At 38.6% G+C, this 19,892-nt stretch overlaps 1 long non-coding RNA gene across 1 annotated transcript; it reads right to left on the bottom strand.

Annotated features, from left to right (window-relative positions):
* Window positions 1–641: 641 nt before the first annotated feature.
* LOC137661516 (uncharacterized) lies at window positions 642–4,346 on the bottom strand. The gene is made up of 3 exons (XR_011047870.1): window positions 4,263–4,346; window positions 4,112–4,162; window positions 642–1,455 (listed from the first exon to the last, which is right to left on the bottom strand). It is a non-coding gene; the product is annotated as an uncharacterized lncRNA (long non-coding RNA).
* Between the last annotated feature and the right edge of the window lie 15,546 nt (window positions 4,347–19,892).

The following is a 19,892-nucleotide window of genomic DNA, read 5'->3' as shown; positions in this document are numbered from 1 at the left end:
GCTAAATACTATCTCAAACTACATACCTCGAACCAAATAATATCCCAAGCTCAGTGTTTGGGAGTCAGCCAAGAAGCATCGCGAACCATGGAGATGTCCAACATAGTTGCAGTAAACTTGCTCAAATGCTCCTTGTACTTGTCAGCACTGGAAAGTAGCATGGAAATAAATCTGCAGCTTTGAGAGATTGTAAACCCTTTGTATTAGTGAGGTACAGGGAAAAGGCTGAGAAGCTGCAATATACAGAGCCTAAGATTAATTTGGTCATACTTCACGTCCCAAAACCAGCTGCAGGATAGAAGTTCTCCTTCTAGCTTACGTATATAGCTAGGCTAATAAATAACTAAATATGGACTTTGTTTAGTGTAACTACAATGATTTCTTTAAACTTCTTTAGTAAATTCTTCTTGCTCCGAGGTTAATCATAGGTAAACATCCCATCTTTGAGAGAAAGGTAGGACAAGACCTCTCACTTAGGACTCTGCATCTGAGAAGATTTGTATAGAGATGTATAGTATCTTTGCATAGAGAAGATATGTCACATTGAAACTCACTAAACCTTAGCAACTTAAATGATACTGTAAGAAGCGTTACTCTTACCACCTTTAAAGATACAAAGATGTTCTCCTTATCAAAGTGTCCTTCAAAAAAATGTAGTTCCTCTTATCTTCCTTAGGCAGAAATCAATTAAGAAAATACTAGGGTTTAGGTACAATGGTACAGAAAATTACATTTTTTCACTTTCAGAAAAAAACTCTGAAACAAAAGAAAATACAATCTTTTACTCTGTCATCAATTACATGGATAATGTCACATTTGTTGCAAGGACAGGCATGTAAAATTGACTGTTGCAATTTTAATTCAGAAAGCTTAGGCATTAATCCTTTTGAAATGGTTTCTACCTCATCTGCCTAGACAGAAACATTTGTGAGCTCATGAAATTCTCATTGGAGCAGCTTATTTTCTGTCAGTATAAGCAGACAGTTTTAGTGGGCTTGTTTATTGAGCGCTCAGAGAGACTTTTAATCAACTTCATATATACAAGAAATGCTTATTGAAGCCATTCATGGAGGTACATGATTTGTTTTACACAGGAAAAGGTGCAAGTCAGTTCTTTTCCTAGTGTTTCATTGCTTTACGTGAGAATTTACAAAATTTTCTCTATTAAGGAGCCCCATGCCTACAGCAAAGTCTTCATATTTTAGCTTTCCGGTGAGCTGGTCCTATTGCACCCAGGGGAGCAGCTCTTTGTCAGCTTCTGCATGCTGTGGCTTCTAGGCACTGACTTACGTGTAAGCTACAAATGCTAGGATCAACAGTGTAGGTACTTGGAGTCATCCCCAGGCACTGAGTCATATCATGGAGTTTCACTCTGTGTTTATGGTGATGGTAGTATTCTTTTCCTGTTGCTTTCATCATCAAAGGTAGAGCAAAAAGAAAATGTGGTAGCTTTATCTGCATTAAGAGATAATCACAATGATATTATGTTTGCATCCCTTAGGACCTACCTTCGCATTTATCCTTTTCCTCTGATATTGGCTCAGAAATTCATTATCATCTAACTTGCATAACATTGCTTTCTCAGGGAAGTAAATACTTCTGTTATGAAAAAGCCATTATAAATAAGAAAGGGCCACAGTTTTAAACAGTTAAGAAGAGCAGTGTTACCTAGTGCATTCACAGCTGCGTTGCAGTGATTTGTTTCTATTTCCTAAACCTCTGACAGGTTTAGAAAGCCAATAGCCATCTGAAATAGCAAAGGCAAGAGCATAACAAGATCAGCCTATATCATTCATTAAAATCTTCAGGATTTCTGCGAGCCCAGCTGCAGTACCTTCATCCGCAGTACCTTCACCCACAGTACTGCAGTGTGCCACTAATGAAAGCATCTTCGTAATATATTCTGAAAAGAAATTATATTATACCCATCGTTCAGGTGGAGAATTAAGGTACAACATTTATAAGGATGGCATTCATAAAAGTCGTCCTACATCTCTTATACACTTAAAAAAAAACCGGCTGAAATTTTTTACCTTTGAGTAGGCAGGAGGGTCGGTACTGGGACCAGTACTATTCAATATATTCATTAATGACTTGGATGAGGGAATAGAGTGCACTGTCAGCAAGTTTGCTGATGACACAAAACTGGGAGGAGTGGCTGACACAACGGAAGGCTGTGCTACCATTCAGAGAGACCTAGTCAGGCTGGAGAGTTGGGCGGGGAGAAATTGAATGAAATATAACAAGGGCAAGTGTAGAGTCCTGCATCTGGGCAAGAACAACCCCATGTACCAGTATACATTGGGGACAGACCTGTTGGAGAGCAGTGTAGGGGAAAGGGACCTGGGGGTCCTCTTGGACAGCAGGATGACCATGAGCCAGCAATGTGCCCTTGTGGCCAAGAAGGCCAATGGCATCCTGGGGTGTATTAGAAGGGGTGTGGTTAGTAGGTCAAGAGAGGTTCTCCTCCCCCTCTGCTCCGCCCTGGAGAGGCTGCGTCTGGAATATTGTGTCCAGTTCTGGGCCCCTCAGTTCAAGAAGGACAGGGAACTGCTAGAGAGAGTCCAGCGCAGAGCCACGAAGATGATTAAGGGAGTGGAACATCTCCCCTATGAGGAGAGGCTGAGGGAGCTGGGTCTCTTTAGCTTGGAGAAGAGGAGACTGAAGGGTGACCTCATTAATGTTTATAAATATGTAAAGGGCAAGTGTCATGAGGATGGAGCCAGGCTCTTCTGAGTGACATCTATTGACAGGACAAGGGGCAATGGGTGCAAACTGGAACACAGGAGGTTCCACATAAATATGAGGAAAAACTTTACAGTGAGGGTAACTGAACACTGGAACAGGCTGCCCAGAGAGGTTGTGGAGTCTCCTTCTCTGGAGACATTCAAAACCCGCCTGGACGCGTTCCTGTGTGATGTGGTCTAGGCAATCCTGCCCCGGCAGGGGGATTGGACTAGATGATCTTTCGAGGTCCCTTCCAATCCCTAACATTCTGTGATTCTGTGAAAACAGCAGGGAATCCAATACAGCCCTTCTTACTCTATGCTTTAATCAGGCCACACTCACTTAGGAACATATCTGCATGCAGTAATACTCAATTGGCAGCACTGTAAGACATAGCAAGTTGACATCTGTTTCATCAGAAAGATAAGGTTTGAGAAGATCAGAGAAGGAAAAGTAAGAGGAAAACTGGGGAATTGAATCAAACTGACCAAAATGAATGGCAGATTTCAGCAGCGTCATTAACGGCTAGGTCTAAAAGTTATTAGTAAAGTCATTATCTGTGATTTTAGTTGCAGAATGAATTCTGTGCATTTGTTCATAGTGTTCTGATTTTGTCCTTGAAGGTAGAAGTGATCTGAGCACCAACTGGAGATTGCTAGTTGAAGTGCATGCTGAGTAAATACTAAATCTCGCTCTCAGACTGTCCTTTTAGAATGGTCCAAGAATACAGCAAATATAACGCAAGGACTTAAGTAAAAAACAAGTGACGTAGCATGGAAAGTGGTGTCATTAAAGAAGGCAGCTGACGTTTTAGCTTTGAAAGATGCCTGCCTGACAGCTTCCTATCACTGCTGTATCTGTAAATGCATAATATCAAAAGTAGTAGAATCCTATCCCAGTGGATATAAACCAGCAGTCTTCATGCTAAACTGCTTCTCTGTTATGATAATAAAATCACCCATGCAAAGCAGACAAGTACATGCATCATATATTCCTGTAACTGAAGAGAAATGCAGTGGGATGAAATGAGACCGAAAGTGAGAGGTTTTAGCCTATAAGGTAATTGCAGGCGTGCTCTTGTCTGAAGCTGATACTCAATCACAGGATCACAGCTGGTGACAACAGTATACTTCAAAAGCTTGACAGAATAAATAAAACATAGTGGTCCTGTTGGATACCTAACCGATAAGGTACTCTTCATCCAAAGGAGGATTTTGTATGTTTGTCACCTAAATGAAAGATCAAAATAGAGGGACTAGTACTAATTAATGGGCTACAGCTATGGGACACTGTCTGTTGGACTTGCAATTCACATGCAATGGTTGCTCCTGCCAAGCAAACAAAAGGCATAATCATGCTCATCTCACTTACAAAAATACCTTACCTGAAATCAAAGACGTTTTCTTTGAGTAAGGAAAGCAGGAGTAAGCAGAGCCTGGAAAATGGCACACAAAGCATGTACGGAAGAATGATGCATGGAAAAGTGACTTACAGCAGCTTTGGAGTCTGCCAGCCGTGGCTGGCTTGGCCAATACCTTGACATAACTAAAACAACCGAAGTGCTGCTCCATCTCAGCATGCCAATTTCCATCGGTCTCCAGCAGCCAATGTGACAGCTAGGAATGGCTGACTGTAAGGGGACACACAGAAGTAAATATGCCAGCAGGACGTAATTCAAGAATTCCCCTGCTTGAAGCTAAGCTTTCCAGGTTCCACCATGCTCAGGGCTATTTCCCGTGGGTGATTTCATGCAAAGGGCTTTAACAGAGCACAGAACGTGCCCAGAATGGGCACGTAGTTAAATGACCAAAAGCGTTTACTCAATGCCTGTGGCCAATCTATATATAAAATATATTCTACTATATTTAATAGCTTGTGGAAGAAAACAATACCACAGAAAGGAATAGGATAATACACAGTATGGAAGGGGCAGCAATGTTTTTTGACATATTGCACATTGCATGCCAGGCAGTGCAAGAAAGGCATGTCACTCCGTGCTTTTGATTGAGGGATGCCGTGGTGGCATGCCATAGCCAAAAAGCCAAATTGTCATATGCCTTCCACTTCACTGAGATGCCATGCTACGGAAAACATTGTAGGCATGAATGGAAACCCCCATTTACGGCCAGATCTATGTTGGAAGATCTGCCAAAGGAAAAAGAGAAGCATATTGGGTCAATTTTGTTGTTTTTATACACTATGAGTCCTTTAGCTACATTTACTTTATTTGATGAAAAGTAGAATGTAGTGTATCTAGACAAACATGAGGCACATATTTAATGCATTGTTCCATTTCAGAAGGCATATAACTCAGCAGTCTGTAGTTAGGACTTTAGGACCTTGCTTGCAAAATCCTGTCATTCTCCTGTTGTGGCTCAGAACCTACATTACCATTTGCAGAACTTAAGATTTAGTCCATGAGATACAATAAACATGGAAACAATAAGCCAGAATTCAGATTTAGCAAAAGAAACTAAAAGGTAAACAAGTTTTCCTTGTAGCAATCCATTAAAATGAGCATAGACTTAAAAGAGTATCGGTAGCAAAAATAAAATAAAAAAAAGAAGTAAATTTATTAAATATCACAAATATCACATACAGATCTGATACAACAAAAATATGCTGCCTGTTTAAGACATGTCTTCCAGATCTGAAAAACTAAAACGATAAACTCTGCTGGAAGATGACTCTTCTCTTTTTTCCCATAGAGATTTTCTTGTATGGCATTCACACTGAAATCCAAATCTGAGCTGGGCTGTCTACTTTTATACACACTGGCACAGTCTGACTTGAAATAATCCAGGTATGAGAATCTGACCTATACTGTTTGCTTTTATAAGCTCTGGACGTGTCTGTTTGGAAATTCCAGCAGATTGGCAACCCTTTTATATCAAGGTAGAGTTTTATGCATGACCTTCATCTTGCATGATACGCTGGCAGTAACATCTGCCTGGGAACAGTCCTGACCAGATCACAGAAATGCTAAGATGAGGCTGGAGGAGTTAATAAGAGCTTTACAGAAAACATCTCAATGATATACGTCACATAGTTAATGATGCTGCAAATCACAAATACTTCATACATATTTTCTAGTGAGACACATCCTCCTAAAAGATAATTTTATAAGAAGATCATTGGATGTATTTCCAGCCTTTGAAATGTGCCTTCTGCAGGCAGCAGAGATTTCAGCTCTTAATCATCTTTCAGAAATCCCTTGAGATGCCTGTCTCCCAAAGCCCTGAGAAAGTCACTCCTCATGAATCCATTCCATTTGTGCACTTTGAAAGGTCAGAGCATAGCATCCCATTTCTATCAACACCTGTGCTTCTCTTCACTTTAATGGAGTCAAGATTTCACTCTGAGTCCACAAAACACCATTGAAAGCATCATCTGTAAGTCATAAAAAGATAACTCAGTGTGTGGAAGTGTGAAAATTTGTATGCAAGTGCAAGGAGTATGTAATTAAAAAGGAGTCAGTATAAGGAACCCCATGCTTGTCAAATACGCATATTTCAGCAACACATATTGAAGAGAAGGTATTACCAGAAAAGAGGGGAAAAAAACATTATAAAAAGCCTTCAGTAACTGAGAAAAAATATTGGCTGGAAATGTTAATGTTCTTCTCAGAACAGTTTAAGAAATAAACAATATATCAAACATGGGGTTTTTTTTAACAACACCCACAGAAGCAGACTAAAGGAATGTTATGCAGTGATCCTAAGATGTAATCTTTAAAAATATGGCTGAGGATGCAGTAATAGAGCAGTACATTACTTTGCAGTTGGTGGTACATTACAGTCTTATGGATGAAATTCTCAGATTCCATCCTCTGCATTGTAAATCCCATTTCTGTGAATTTATACTGATGCATCTCCATGGGCTCCTGCAATATTCGGTTTTCTCTAGCATGACCACTGACAAGCTTGGGCTGTGGATTCTGTAACACATCTGCTCTTTAAGTTTGCCAGTACCACTAACTGTGAAATGCTGTTGTTCTGACAGTTAGTTCAACATGACTCAGTACAGTGGTCTGTCCAGCATGAAAGATTTTGCTAATTTCTCTCCCTCCATTCCTACCCTTTGGTGTCTTTCTGTTCCTCAGTCTCTTTCTTCGAAATTCTTTAACTTTCTCTGTGGTGTTACTCTCCATTCTCTACAAATGTGCTGGTTGCCCAATGCATCTTTACATTATGTATTTTGAAAAAAAAATACTCTTTTTTCTCCTGAATTGATGCTAAGACTTCCTGATTGGCTTTGATGATTGATGCTAGACATATTTTATGTGATCCAGTCAAACTCTGCTGTTCAAATCTCGTAGTCGTTTCAGTGACCTTACTCATGTACCCACAGTAGTGTGGAGGTACAGAAATATATTTGAAGAATGGAGCCAAAGTACTCAGACCCTTTCAGAACTAAGCTCTTGACTCTTGACCTTAACGATGCCTCCGTACTACCTGTAAAAGCAGTAAAAAGTATCAAGGTAATACTTACTTTTTGGATATTTTAATTGAGGATTTTTTATTAGCAAATCCTTTACGTCACTGTGGAGCTGTTCCTCCCAGACAAGGACAGATATTTTCTGGTACAAACACTCCACATCTTCCCAACTTGTCTGCTTTTGGAAGCAGTAACAGTACCATACCAAGGAGTGACACGGAGAGGTGCCCTCTGTTATTTGCTGCTTCTACCACTAAAATAATGGTCACATCTTATAATCAACACATAAAGAGCTCTGTAATAGTAAGCACTGAAACTCTTTTTGTTATCCTAGCTTGGGACCCCTGACCCAGAGCATGCAAGCACTGTCCGCTGGTAGCCACATCTGCGATCTGGAACTACAAACTTTGGCCCTCTCAACAGTGGTGGTTGTATGTCCTCCTCACATTATCACAGTCACAGATCCTAATCACTGTCATCGTAGGAGAACACAGTTTTTACTGCGGAAAGTGGTTGGGAACACAAATAATGAGCTTTGATTCTTCACATTTGCTGGGTGCTGGGTTGCCGTCTTTCCTTCAGTTCTGGTGATTTCAAGAAACTCTCCTTTCTACATAGTCAAGCAATCATTCTAGGCTTTAGAAATGCTTTTGGTTTGCTCAAACTTAAGATCAATGAAACCTTCGCGTTCAGGATGCACACTGAGGTGCCTTCTCCGAGGACATGAATGACGCACCAGTTCACTACTGCAAAACCTGGGTACAAAATGTAACCAATCTAATTCCTTAGTAGATCTTATTGGTTAGTTTTAAGAAATATGCTAGGCTGAAATGGAGAAATCAGGATTAAATATATAATAATGAAGAATCACCAAGCAGGAAACACCTATAAGAAAATCTCAAGCCAGTCAATACTAGCGGTTTATATAACCAAGCAGTATCTGCCAACTTCTCAAACATCCCATGTGGACACAGCAAAGATTTCCCGGCTATTCAGCAAACAAATTCCTCCAGGACAGCACAACTGTAGTGAAAGGCATATGACAAGAAATGAGAAGCCATTAAATCTAGTCCCGTTTCTAACACTGATGTCCTCTGACGACATGAGGATGTCACTCCCCGGCCAGTGTTCACATTACTGTAACTGTGCAGAGAGTGCAGCACCCTACTCTCTATCTCACAAGACTGTTTTAAAGATTAATAATATGATTACTGCAAACTCTTTTATTCATCGTAATAGCCACACAAGTGCAGCATGTCAGCTACCCACTTGTTATAGGAACACCTCTACTGAAGAGGGGAAATCTGATCTCTTCTGCATGTTCGCATTACCGATCTATTTCTTTGTTTTCTTGTAGAGTAGCATGCTGGGTGGAAAGAACAGCAGATTGAACACCCACAGCAACCTGAAATTTATGTTAGTATTTCTCAGTCTGCATCCGTAGACATTAGTGTTTGTAAAGCTAGTTTCACTATTCAGTCTTCCTCCGTGTGCTTCTCACTGGGCATTTTCCCAACTTTAACTACGTGCTTTTTGCAGAAGTTCTCTACAGAAATTATAGCAAAGTATTTTAAGGCATTAGACATGGAAAATATTTTTCTAACGTTGCATCATTCTACCTTTCTTGACAGAGGCAATGAACCCAGTGTTTCAATTATAGGTCTTACACAAACTATCAGGCAACAGGCCAAAAATTTTCATCTGTGTATTCCAGGACCAGTAGCATTTGTTTAGCTATAAATTCAGAGATGCTGTACGTTATGATCTTCTGTCAGGACTGGGAGAATTCGTGCCATGATTAAGCCCTTTCTCAACACAGTTTAATCTAATTAATTACTTTTCAATTAAACTCCAGAGACTAAAACCTAATAAAATGTAATAAAATGAGGTATTTCTGATTGGAGATCAGGAAGGGAGCATATGCTACTGCACTCTGTTTGTCTTCCAGATGTCTTACATCTTACTACTATGTAAAAAGAAAGGTAGAGATTACGTGAGAGGAATATTACAGTCATGCAATGTATGTCTTTTCCCCCTCTCACCTGGAATGTCTAGTATTAGTTTGGACAAAGCAAGGGTAAAGTACAAGTCCTCAGGAGGCTAGATTCCTCAGGAGGCTAGAACTGGATGACATTTCTGCCTCTAGCTTTTATCTTTTTATTGTTTGAATATACTAAACTGTAAAGGTAGAGCCAATCTATCTTTAAATGTGGATATGTCTTCCTTTTCTGGTAACAAATTTTCATACACAGAGAACACACATACCTGTGTAACCAAATATGTTTGTAGACAAGTAACTTCTTAATATTAGATCCTGAGTAATGAACAAAACTTTGAATAAACATTAGTGGCAACAGAAGTAGTATCCTAAGTCAAATTCTCTGAATTAATATCAGATGTCAGTTGCTAAACAGAACATTAAAAAAAAAACAAAGTAAGAAAAAAAGGTATTTTGGGTTAAAACAACTTTTAAATCCACTTATATCACTGACGTTATTTTCATCATTTGGTTTATTTTGAATTTTTAAAAATAAATTTAATTTGAAAATACAGTGTCGCTTAACAAAATGAATGTGTCTAAACAAAATATTTTATTTTTCAGTATTTCTCCCATTTCTTTCAAAAATCCCTATCACCATGTTCATCTTAAACCCCTGATGAGAAACTGCATAACCTTCCTGCCTAAAAAATTTTGTTCAGCTCTGCTCTCAGTTGTGTTACTACAAAACCCAGAGATCTGTATGAGATTCCAAATAGACTTATCATTCTAGGTGCAGCAAATGAATGAAGGTCTGTAAACTCAAATACCTGCTGGCAAAGGCAAGATGTCAGTGATGAGGCTCTTAATTTTTACCCAAATCATCCTGTCACCCACAGATAACTCCCTTTCTCAGCTTCAAAGTCCAGTGACTTGTTTTCCTACGCTTTCGCCTGTGATGATCCGGGAAGGAAAGGCAGATAAGGGTTTTCCTCTATCAATCAGCCAGACAGTGCTCACTTCAGCAATTTGTTAATGTTTTTTAAGAGGGACTTTTCCCTCTTGAAAATCAGTCAAAAAGAAGAATTCTGATCAGCTGTTCATATCAGCTGCCAGACAACAGTACAGCCGGTACAACTGCAAGCTGGTGCAACAGTAAACAACTAATTCTTGCAGATGCTTTCATGGAGTGCTACTAACAGTTTCTGAAAAACATGTCTCACAAGGGCTGAAGAAAATCCTCATCCTGTAGTGTTACCCTTCTTCTCAAAAGGTTTATGTTCTGAACAAGTTTTTCAGGTTGCAAAGAATCAGAGAAACCAAGGCAGAAGGGAGTGACAGCTGAGAGTTTTATACCATTGATAGAAAATTTGATGCCCAGATAAGCCCGCAGAGTATTAACAACAGTTTTTAAATAAGAGCTAGTTATGATATGTTCTAATGCTAATATTTTATTCTGAATTCCAACAAACTAAGATCCTCATTGTGAAAGGACAATAAACCAAATCTGACAAAAGTTACCTTGTCACAAAAAAAGCATAAGATCACCCTTGTCTTGCATTAAAAAAGCCCCAGTCTTGCATCTTTTGTTCAATAGGTAGGTACCCTGGACCTTGGGCTGTTAACTGGAGCATTGGCGGATACCGTAAACACAACTGCCAAAAGATTGCCTGCTGTTGGAAGGAGCGGGGAGGGCAGTATTTCAGTTTTATAACTAAGTTCTGTTATACTCAGCTGTTTTGCTGCAGTACTCCACATTGTCCTGTCCTCAACAAAGAAAAAAGTTTAAATAATGCCATCATCTGAGTGTCCAATGCATTGTTCTTAAGTTTTTATTTCTACTTCTCTGAGTTTAATAAAGGTCTAACTACATCTTTGAGTACAAAAAAAATAATAAATTGTAATCTTGAAAAAAATGTATTTAGTATGGTGTAATAACAGATAACCTATCCAAACCACAGAAGCAAATACAAGGAATTCCATGTAAATAACTGGTTGCATAGTCCATGAAGTCAAGCAACCCTCACCCAACACAATCTCTAAAACTGAGGGTTTAAGCCATCTCATATGGACTAGCAGTGCTCTAATCCCAAAAGTTTTTTAAAAAGAGGTATCTTAAGTCTCCTTGTTTCATTATGCACAGGACAACATCTTCATGAAGCCCTGCTGCATTTATCAGCTTTGGCAGCAGTCTTTTGCTTTTGGTAATAATATATGGCTTTCCTATTTTGGGTGGTAGTCTACTGACTAACATCTAATAAAACCAGCTACTAAGCATCTTGGAATACCAGAAAGTGGACATTCTGGATGTGCAGAGTAATTTGATACCCACGCAATATACAGCCATTTTGCACGCGTTTGATATGTCTACTATATTTGATGTACAGCAAGCTGACTGTGCACATGCGGATCAGTAGTGCCATATGCATGCAGTAGGTTTGACATGTTCTGCAGTTACTGCCTACACGCTGCACAGAGGCAACCAGAGCACACCACAAGGGTGTACTAGGCTAACTCCTGCTCCACTGGAGATTTGTTTTGTCTTTGGGGGGTTGGCTGTTTTTAGAAATGACTTCTTAAAATCCTTCATACATGGAATAGGTACAAATGCCTAAGGAAGCATTCATTGTCTCCTTACCCTGCTACTGAGGGGTTTTCTAATGGCACAGTCAGCTTAACGGGCTATTGGTGTTGACGGTCCTCCTCATACAAACATACTCACCTCAAGCTGTGGTTCAGGAAGCCCAAGGTCACATACAAAAGTGTTTCTCCACCAAAGGTTTACATTTTAATGTCAGTCATGCTTATACACAGAACCTGATTTCAGGAGTGCTGCTAAACATGAGCGATTTGCTATTACGAGAGTTTTGCTGGTTTTCAGAGAGAAGATGCATTAGAAACTGATGTCTCTCCTTTGACAGTCGCCATTGTAGCTCCAGTGCCTCCATGAAGACAAGTCACATCCCCTGTGGGGAAAACCTCCTTATGGATCACATAAGATATATTTATCATGTATCGTTCAAACAGATCATTGACTCAGAAAGACTAATATTTGCTTTTACTAGACAGTCACTTAGATATTCAGTGAGTCATTTGCTTCTGTGGCCTAGTAACTAAAGTTTTCATTTATTTAATACAATGAGGAAGAAAAGAGGAGTTTAATGGACCACTGATACACTGTCACAGTGACAGATTTGTGCTATGGAGGACAAGATGCTTGCAAGATAGTCTCAGACCTTCCTCTGCCCCCAAAGTCAGAGAAAAGGACTGCTGCTGGCCAGCTAAGCCATCTAGCACACAAGACCAACCTAGCAGAGAACTTAAGCACATGCAGGATTTTAAGTTTATAACCAGTTCTTTTGATTTCAGTTGGAGCAGTCACACTTTAAAGATGCTTGTACACTTTATAGACACAGTTCAGGTGAGCAACATTTTTTGCCAGAGATATTGGAGTTTTATTTTAAATAACAAGGGTCTGTTTTTGAAGTCACATAAAATTTCAGTTTTGAAGAAACTATGAATTTGTTTCAAAAAATTAATGTAACTTGATCTTGTTTTGAAATTAGCTTACCAGTTGTTCTTTGGGTGTGCTGGGGTGGACTTGCGAGAATCAAGCCTGCATTTTCCTATTTAGTCAATGCACATCCCAGCAGAGCACTTTATTTGTGTTCTCCTGCATCTCTAGCAGATGGTACAAAGTGCCCGTCCTTTGTAAGACAGCATTTACCACATTCTTGAAAAGCCTTCGCATTGCTTGTAGTCCTGCTTCTTCTCTGATGCTTCCCTCTGTTACGTGTCAACAGCAAAGGCCAAGCTACATTTGTTGGTCCTCTATGAGACGAAGGGTGTCCTTCACTTGTTCTCCATCAGGATTTGAACTGTTGCATATTTGTGTACTTTGAAAACTCTCGGGGGACAGACAATATGATACACGCAGAACAGACACAGTCATCCTTCATCACGTTATTATGTTAATACCATGAATATTTGTAAACAGTAAATAAAACAGCAATGAAACCACTTCTGAGAAAAGTAAGCTTGCTTTTAAGAGACAAGGGATTCTGTTATCTTCAGCAATCCATGTGCTTTCTTCAGAATTTACAGAACAGAATAAAGATTAAAGAAGCATCACCTGTAGATGTGTAAATGAAATTAACATAAATTGGTGACGGTTAATTGTGATGTGCTTATTATATTCCAATATAATAAGTAAACAGTCCTTCAGCAATCACAGAATCATTAAAGGAAAAGTGTCTGTTTCCAAGAGCTTACAAGATTGTCTTGAAATGATGGCAGATGAACTTGTTTCTCTGTCTGCACTTACTACATGACACTTGATCCCACTATGGTATTGCACTTTGGAATGGAAAAAACCCAACAGTTTAGTTAGGCTTTTAGGAAGCATTAGCTAATTATAGCTTTTATAATCCTCTTCATTTAGAACTAGTCTCCTGTTTGTAATAGCTGAGATCATCCCCATGTTGCAACATCCCACGCAGTCACTTGCTGTTTTTCCTACAAATACGCATCTCTGAACTCTCAATTCTATTAATTTATATTAACAAAGTAATAGATTCTGGACTGTTTGCTGTTTTACTTTATTCACATGATTGATTTCACCACAGATAAAAATTCAGAGAACAGACGTTATCTATGTATGTCTTAATCCAAATGTAATGAATTATAAAAATCATTGCACAACAGTGTTCAAAATTCCCCAGGTGATGCCCACATCTCTGACTCATTCTTCTTAACTCTGGACATATTCTCTACACAATACATTCTTTGATTTCTATATCTGATCATAGGAAATAAAGAGAAAATAAACCAGCTTTGCTGAAACTCAGTATAACTCTTATCTAGTGTTCCAGTATTTTTCATAGTGACAGGGAAATATTTTATAACATTCCAGACAAAACTTCAGTCACAGAACCATAAAAACACTCAGGTTGGAAGAGACCTCAGGCAGTCATCTAGTCCAACCTCCTGCAAAATAGCAACCTCAAAATATCATCTCACATATATTTCAGAACATATATTAATATGACATATATTAGTTTCTCTTAGCATATAACCTGCTTGCAAAATTTATTCTTAAAATTGTTGCTAAAATTTCATTTAATTTACTGATACAAATTTTGGAAAGAAGTAGAAGAACTAGTGGTCTCAGAAGTCTCTGGATGAAATAAATATGCTTCCAGCAAGGTTGGCCGTGTAAAAAGAAGTGTGTAGGCTTAATGTACAAGAACCATCCAGGTGCACTGTATGCTGATGTTCAATAAGATAATAGTGAAACAATAAGGGAAAATATCTGAAGTCAAAAGTCCCGTATCAGATGAGGTTAACCTTCCTATAAGGACAGCAGGTTTTAGTGCAAAGGCAACAACGGTGTCACATGAACAATTAAGAAAACATCCAAAGCACTACATCTGTAAAAAATTAGTGAACAGAAATTCTGTGATTGTTGTATTTGGCAGAGAGCAATACAAAGATGAGAAAAAGAAGGACTAACCTTCACTTAACATTAGTATCTCCATCAAGGTACAGAATGATTATTATAAAGGACAGAAACATTTTATTGCTAACATAAAGCAGCACTAAGATAGCATTTTTCTATGTATCTGCATTAGAGATACTCGAGGTGTCTAAGTGAGGGAGCCACAGGCTAGAACTCTTATCCCATCAGGTTCTCCTACACATATATTTCCTTTCCATCTTCCCATGCCTTCTGTTCCAGTCTGGCCCCATTTTATTCTGTACCTCTTGGATGTTTTTCTGCATCCCTAATACTTCTGCAGGTCCTCCATTTCCCGTTGGCACGTTACAGCCTCCCCTCAGACTCTTCACAATTTCTGGTTCACTTTCTAAAACACTACCCCCAAAATATCTTTGTTTAGAACTGTTTTCTTGTCACTTCAGAAAGCTGTCAAAGAGTGCTGTCTATTGAGATCATCTGAGTGGTTTTAATCTTTCACTAAAAAAATACAAGGGTATTGTCATTTTGAATAAGAGTAGGCATTTTTTAAGACACTGCTACTGGAAAGTGTGAAATTGGGGAAAACTGCAAAGAAACACACAGAATGTGAATTCTTCACAAAAGTAATAATTCCAAATTTTACTGTCTATCCTGTCAGGTAAAGATGTTCTTCCGAGGCGAAGTGAAATAGCTGGGAGAATCTTTCATGGCCTCCCACATCCCTGCTCTGTCAGCATGCAATGGGATGGGCCATGGCCAGGGAGATGGTAAGGGTCAGGGTGTTTTTTTCAGGATTTCGTCTTAACTTCTCTGAAGAGGCAAGAGCATGAATGCGCGTGTGTTCCATCATGCAGTTCTCACCTTTCAGTAACACTCTTTCTTTCTGTCTGTTGTCAAGCTGAGATCAACTCACTGGCTTGTTTCCTCCATCTCAGTCTGTTTACATTGTTTCAGGTTTTCAAGGCCATCTCTGCATGGAAAAGATCTGGAAAACTTTTCTTTTTTTAAACTGAGAGGAGACCTGCAGTCTGCTCCATTGACCTGGGACTCACACGATTCTCTCTGATCCTTTGCCAGTACACTAGAGTTTGGTTTTTTGTTGCCTCTGTGAGAGGAGTAGGATAACTAGGTGGTACAGAGTGTGATTTCACGGTGGCAGGGAGCATGGAACATGCAGTTAATCTAAACTGCAACAGAAACTATGGGAAACAGGGAAAGTAGGTCCTATTTATGACATTTTCAGGCACATCAGGCTTTTATCAGAAATTTGGGAAAGATGTTGTTCATTTAAGAATAGAAAAGATACCATTATTTATCTATTAAAACCCAACTAATCCCTCTTAGTATCATTTAGCATCATGGGGCTCAGTTACACCCCAGTGGAACGTCCAGCAGTGAAGATGGTTATGGAGTAAATCTGTGCGGTTTCTTGTGAAAACCTTGCTCAATTTCTGTACAATTTGCATTAAATCTTGATCATTCATCACATTCCTGTACTTCTGGTTTACATGCTGGGATGTCCCAATTGGGATGCCTCCTAGTTTCTCTTCTGTAACAACTCTACACGGGGCTAAGGTGGGGTTTTTAATGCAAATACAGAAATGGCATGTCTGTAGGTGGCAGGGTTGGTCTAATGGCTCTGGGTTACTAATGAATCCTGTGGCATTCCTGAAACTACTTCTGTTTCTTAACAAATGTGATTCTTAGATTGCAGTTATTAAGTCGCAGTAGGTTTCGAACATGCCCCTGTGAAAAAGGAAAGGTACCAACAAGTCGCACTGTGCACCAGCCAGGCTGCCCATGTGCCATCAAGCAGCTGGATATGTTTGGATATTTCTACAACTTGCACTATGCTTGCGGAGTTTAATGTGGAGCATAAAAAGAGAGAAAACTGCCAGTATAATACTATCTTTAGAATGGAAATCAGTGAAACTACACCTATGGTACATAAATATTCTTATTTGCATAGGTACATAGGTTACATGTATTTTACATTTGTAACAAAACTTGCATGTGTTACTTGTGTGTTTTTTTTCATCAGTTCAGTAGCTCAAAAAGAGAAATACTTTTGCAAAACAGATGACACTGAAATTATTTTTTGTTTCCTGTCCCTTTGTTATTAAGAACTCTTTCTGAGAAATTGTGAAGGAAGTACTGTATCCCTAACTGGCTCACAGAAATTATTCCTTGTGACTATCACCGATGTGGACAGTAAAATTAAAAGGTATGGCAAATTAAAGTCAGAACAGTCAGCCAGAAATATAGCCAAATAAGCCTGGAATTAAGTTTTAAGCAGCATTTGATGAAAAAAAGGTTCAACAATAATAAAAAGAACAATAACCTTTTCAGTAGCCATATACCATTTGTTATTCTGCTGCAGTTTTGATAGAAGAGGTAGCGCTTTTTTACCCACTCTTTCTGAACAAAGCATGATTTTTAATGCTTTGTCACTGAGAAAATGAAAAAAAAATCCTTCTCAGAAGTTCTGCTGCTCCTGTTTTTCACTGCTTAGTCTTTCAGAAGACTGGAAACAAAAAAATATTCTCAGCCACCCAATGCGGCTTACAATCAAACACAAATTTTCTGTAGCATTTTGACAAAAAACCTAATATCAGAAATTGCTTTCGGTCAACAACCTTACCCTACAAAAAAAGTTATGTTAGAAGATGTCTTTGAATTGTCCCATTTCACCCATGTTTCAGGTCAAAGTTATACCGGCTGAGTTTCTTATTGCCATTTCTTCACTGTGCTCAAGCAAGCAGCAGAGGGCACAGCTCCCTGCTGAAAGCCTTCCAGGCAGAAGGTTGTGTGACTATGCCTCATCCTGCTTAAAATGTTTCCTGTCTATCAGGAGTGAAGTTTTCATTAAAACACTGCATTTTCCACAGTCAGTAACACCTCTTTTGCTGTTTATCCAACAGCCAATTCTGTACAAAATAATGAGATTTAGTTATGCCTAATGCAACTTCCAGAATACAGGGGTTATCACAGACCACTGAAGTGATTATTTACATACTGTTTTGTACAGAACTCCAAAAACTGAATACGTTTTGTTACCTTGGACAAACATCTGCTCCATACATACAGCTCAAATTTGTTCACAAGCAATAGCAGTAATACTTGGTAAAGCTGTATTCAAACTGATCAGCAGCTCCAACCGAATGGTCTAAATCCTGAAAATGTATCATGCAGGTAACAGTTTTCAGCAGTCTCATGGCACACAAATGTGATTTTCACTTTCTGGCCCGAAACTCTGGTGTCTGTGGATTCTTTTCAAGGTGAAAGACAACTGAGAAGAGCAAGCCTGCTTTCATCAGGCTTTGATTTTCTGTATCTTTATTGGTAAATGTTTAAGCATCTGGAAATCAAAGGGCTGAAAACCCCTAATGTGGAGCAAGTAAAATGTACCATCATAACAGTCTGTCTTTCTCTTTCATATGTTATATCTATAAACCAGATTAAGTCTGTTGCAGCTATATATGCTTCTTTCATATTAAAGTACAGAATTAAAAGGGAAAAAAACCCATAGAACTACCCCATCATTTCTGATACAGATTGTTTACTGTTGTATCAATATAACTGCAAATAATAAAACTTGTATTTATTACCATGCCATGTCCACCTACAAATCTATTCTGGTATCTAAATGTATTATTTGCAATTCAATATATTCCCTGAATATGAGGTGCATAATGACATTTATAAGGTTTTGTTGGTATTTGCTAGAAAATATGGACTACATAAGCTCACAGAACACCTGATAACAAGAAAAGATTATGGATGTTTCATTATTTGAACACAACTTTTTTTCCCTTGCTTCAGACTTTGGCTCTTCTCCTAATTGGGACAGGGAGTTATAGGATGGTTTTATATTTTATAGGTCTGTCTGCAAATAAAAATAGAGATGTATGATCTTTCACCACTTAAAATAAATGCCCAGTTAGTATTAAAAGCCTAAAACTGTAGCCCATAGCAGATAAAACTCCCCAGTTAAACTGACACTTTTCCCCTCAGAAAAAGGGGCCAGGTTTGATCCTATCCACAATAACCAGCCGTGCATAGACAAACTGAGCTGTATCTCTCCCATTAGCAAAGCCCAGTGCAGGAAGCAGGCGTGAGGTAATATGAGACAATAGCTCTTTCACAACCATTGGGGTCCTATTATCTCCCACCTTTATGCCACAGGCCAATATTTACTACATCTTATTTTATTTTTAAGGCGTTCCTTATCTCTTGCACCCTATACAACACTTTGGACAAGGATGGCCAGAGCTTCCTCAGGTCAAGCGATGCCTGATGACTTGGAAGCTCCCTCCTAGTTCACTCCAAAACTGTCTTAACTTTGCAACTTTCCTCCCACTACTTTACTTAGAATATCTATAAGGGAAGATTATCTAATACAGCTTATTTCATTTTGACCTGAGCATTACAAACAACAGTATCTTGATTCTCTGTAAACATTAACTAAAAAGGATCACTATGAGAGCTAGTGAAATATTTTTGAAACATTTTGTAGGATTTTTTCACAAATCAATTCACTATCAACATAAGTAGTATTTGGCACTTAAAAAATGAAAATTTTCCTTTGAACATTCTTGTAATTTAATATTTTTCAGAAGACTTTTCTATTTTTTCTGGCCAGTGTCCTTAAAATAAAACTATTTTACATTCATTCCTATACTATGTTCATTTTAAATTTCATGCTCTCAAATAAGGTCAATAGGTGTCATGCTATGCATAAAGTTATACACATCTATAGTGGTTTCCGGGTTCAGAGCTTTAGACATTAAAACTTTGTCCACACTCATCTGGAAAGCCAGGGATTCACTTCTATTTATACTGTGAAGGTTTTGCCAAGGATATCCCATTTCTTTAATCCCGGTTTCCTGGAAAGGTGCTGACACTTTCACTGCAGAGTGTGGATAGCCTAAAATGTGGAGGCAATGATCAGTGGTTGATGGAATACAGGCTTGTGTTTTAAGAAGCTTATGACCATCCATGACCATCAGCCTTCTTATGGCCTGTGCTGCTGGGACATTTTTTGTGGTTGCTGTCTCAGCAATTTAGTCCCATATTTCTAATGAATTAGGGTAATGTGACAGTGTCTGGACTAACAGTACTCTGGAAGAATGTATGAGAGCCACAAAAATAATTATAAAATGCTTTAAATCATATTATTTTAACTTACATTTATAGATAATTTACTTCAATCCCTATTGCAATTTCTAAAAAGCTTTTATTTGGAAAAAAGTTCACTGCTTTTTGAGTTCAGAA

This window comes from Nyctibius grandis, chromosome 3 (genome assembly GCF_013368605.1).
Source record: "Nyctibius grandis isolate bNycGra1 chromosome 3, bNycGra1.pri, whole genome shotgun sequence".
Classification (NCBI taxonomy): Eukaryota; Metazoa; Chordata; class Aves; order Nyctibiiformes; family Nyctibiidae; genus Nyctibius; species Nyctibius grandis.
This window is presented reverse-complemented; position numbering and strand designations above follow the sequence as displayed.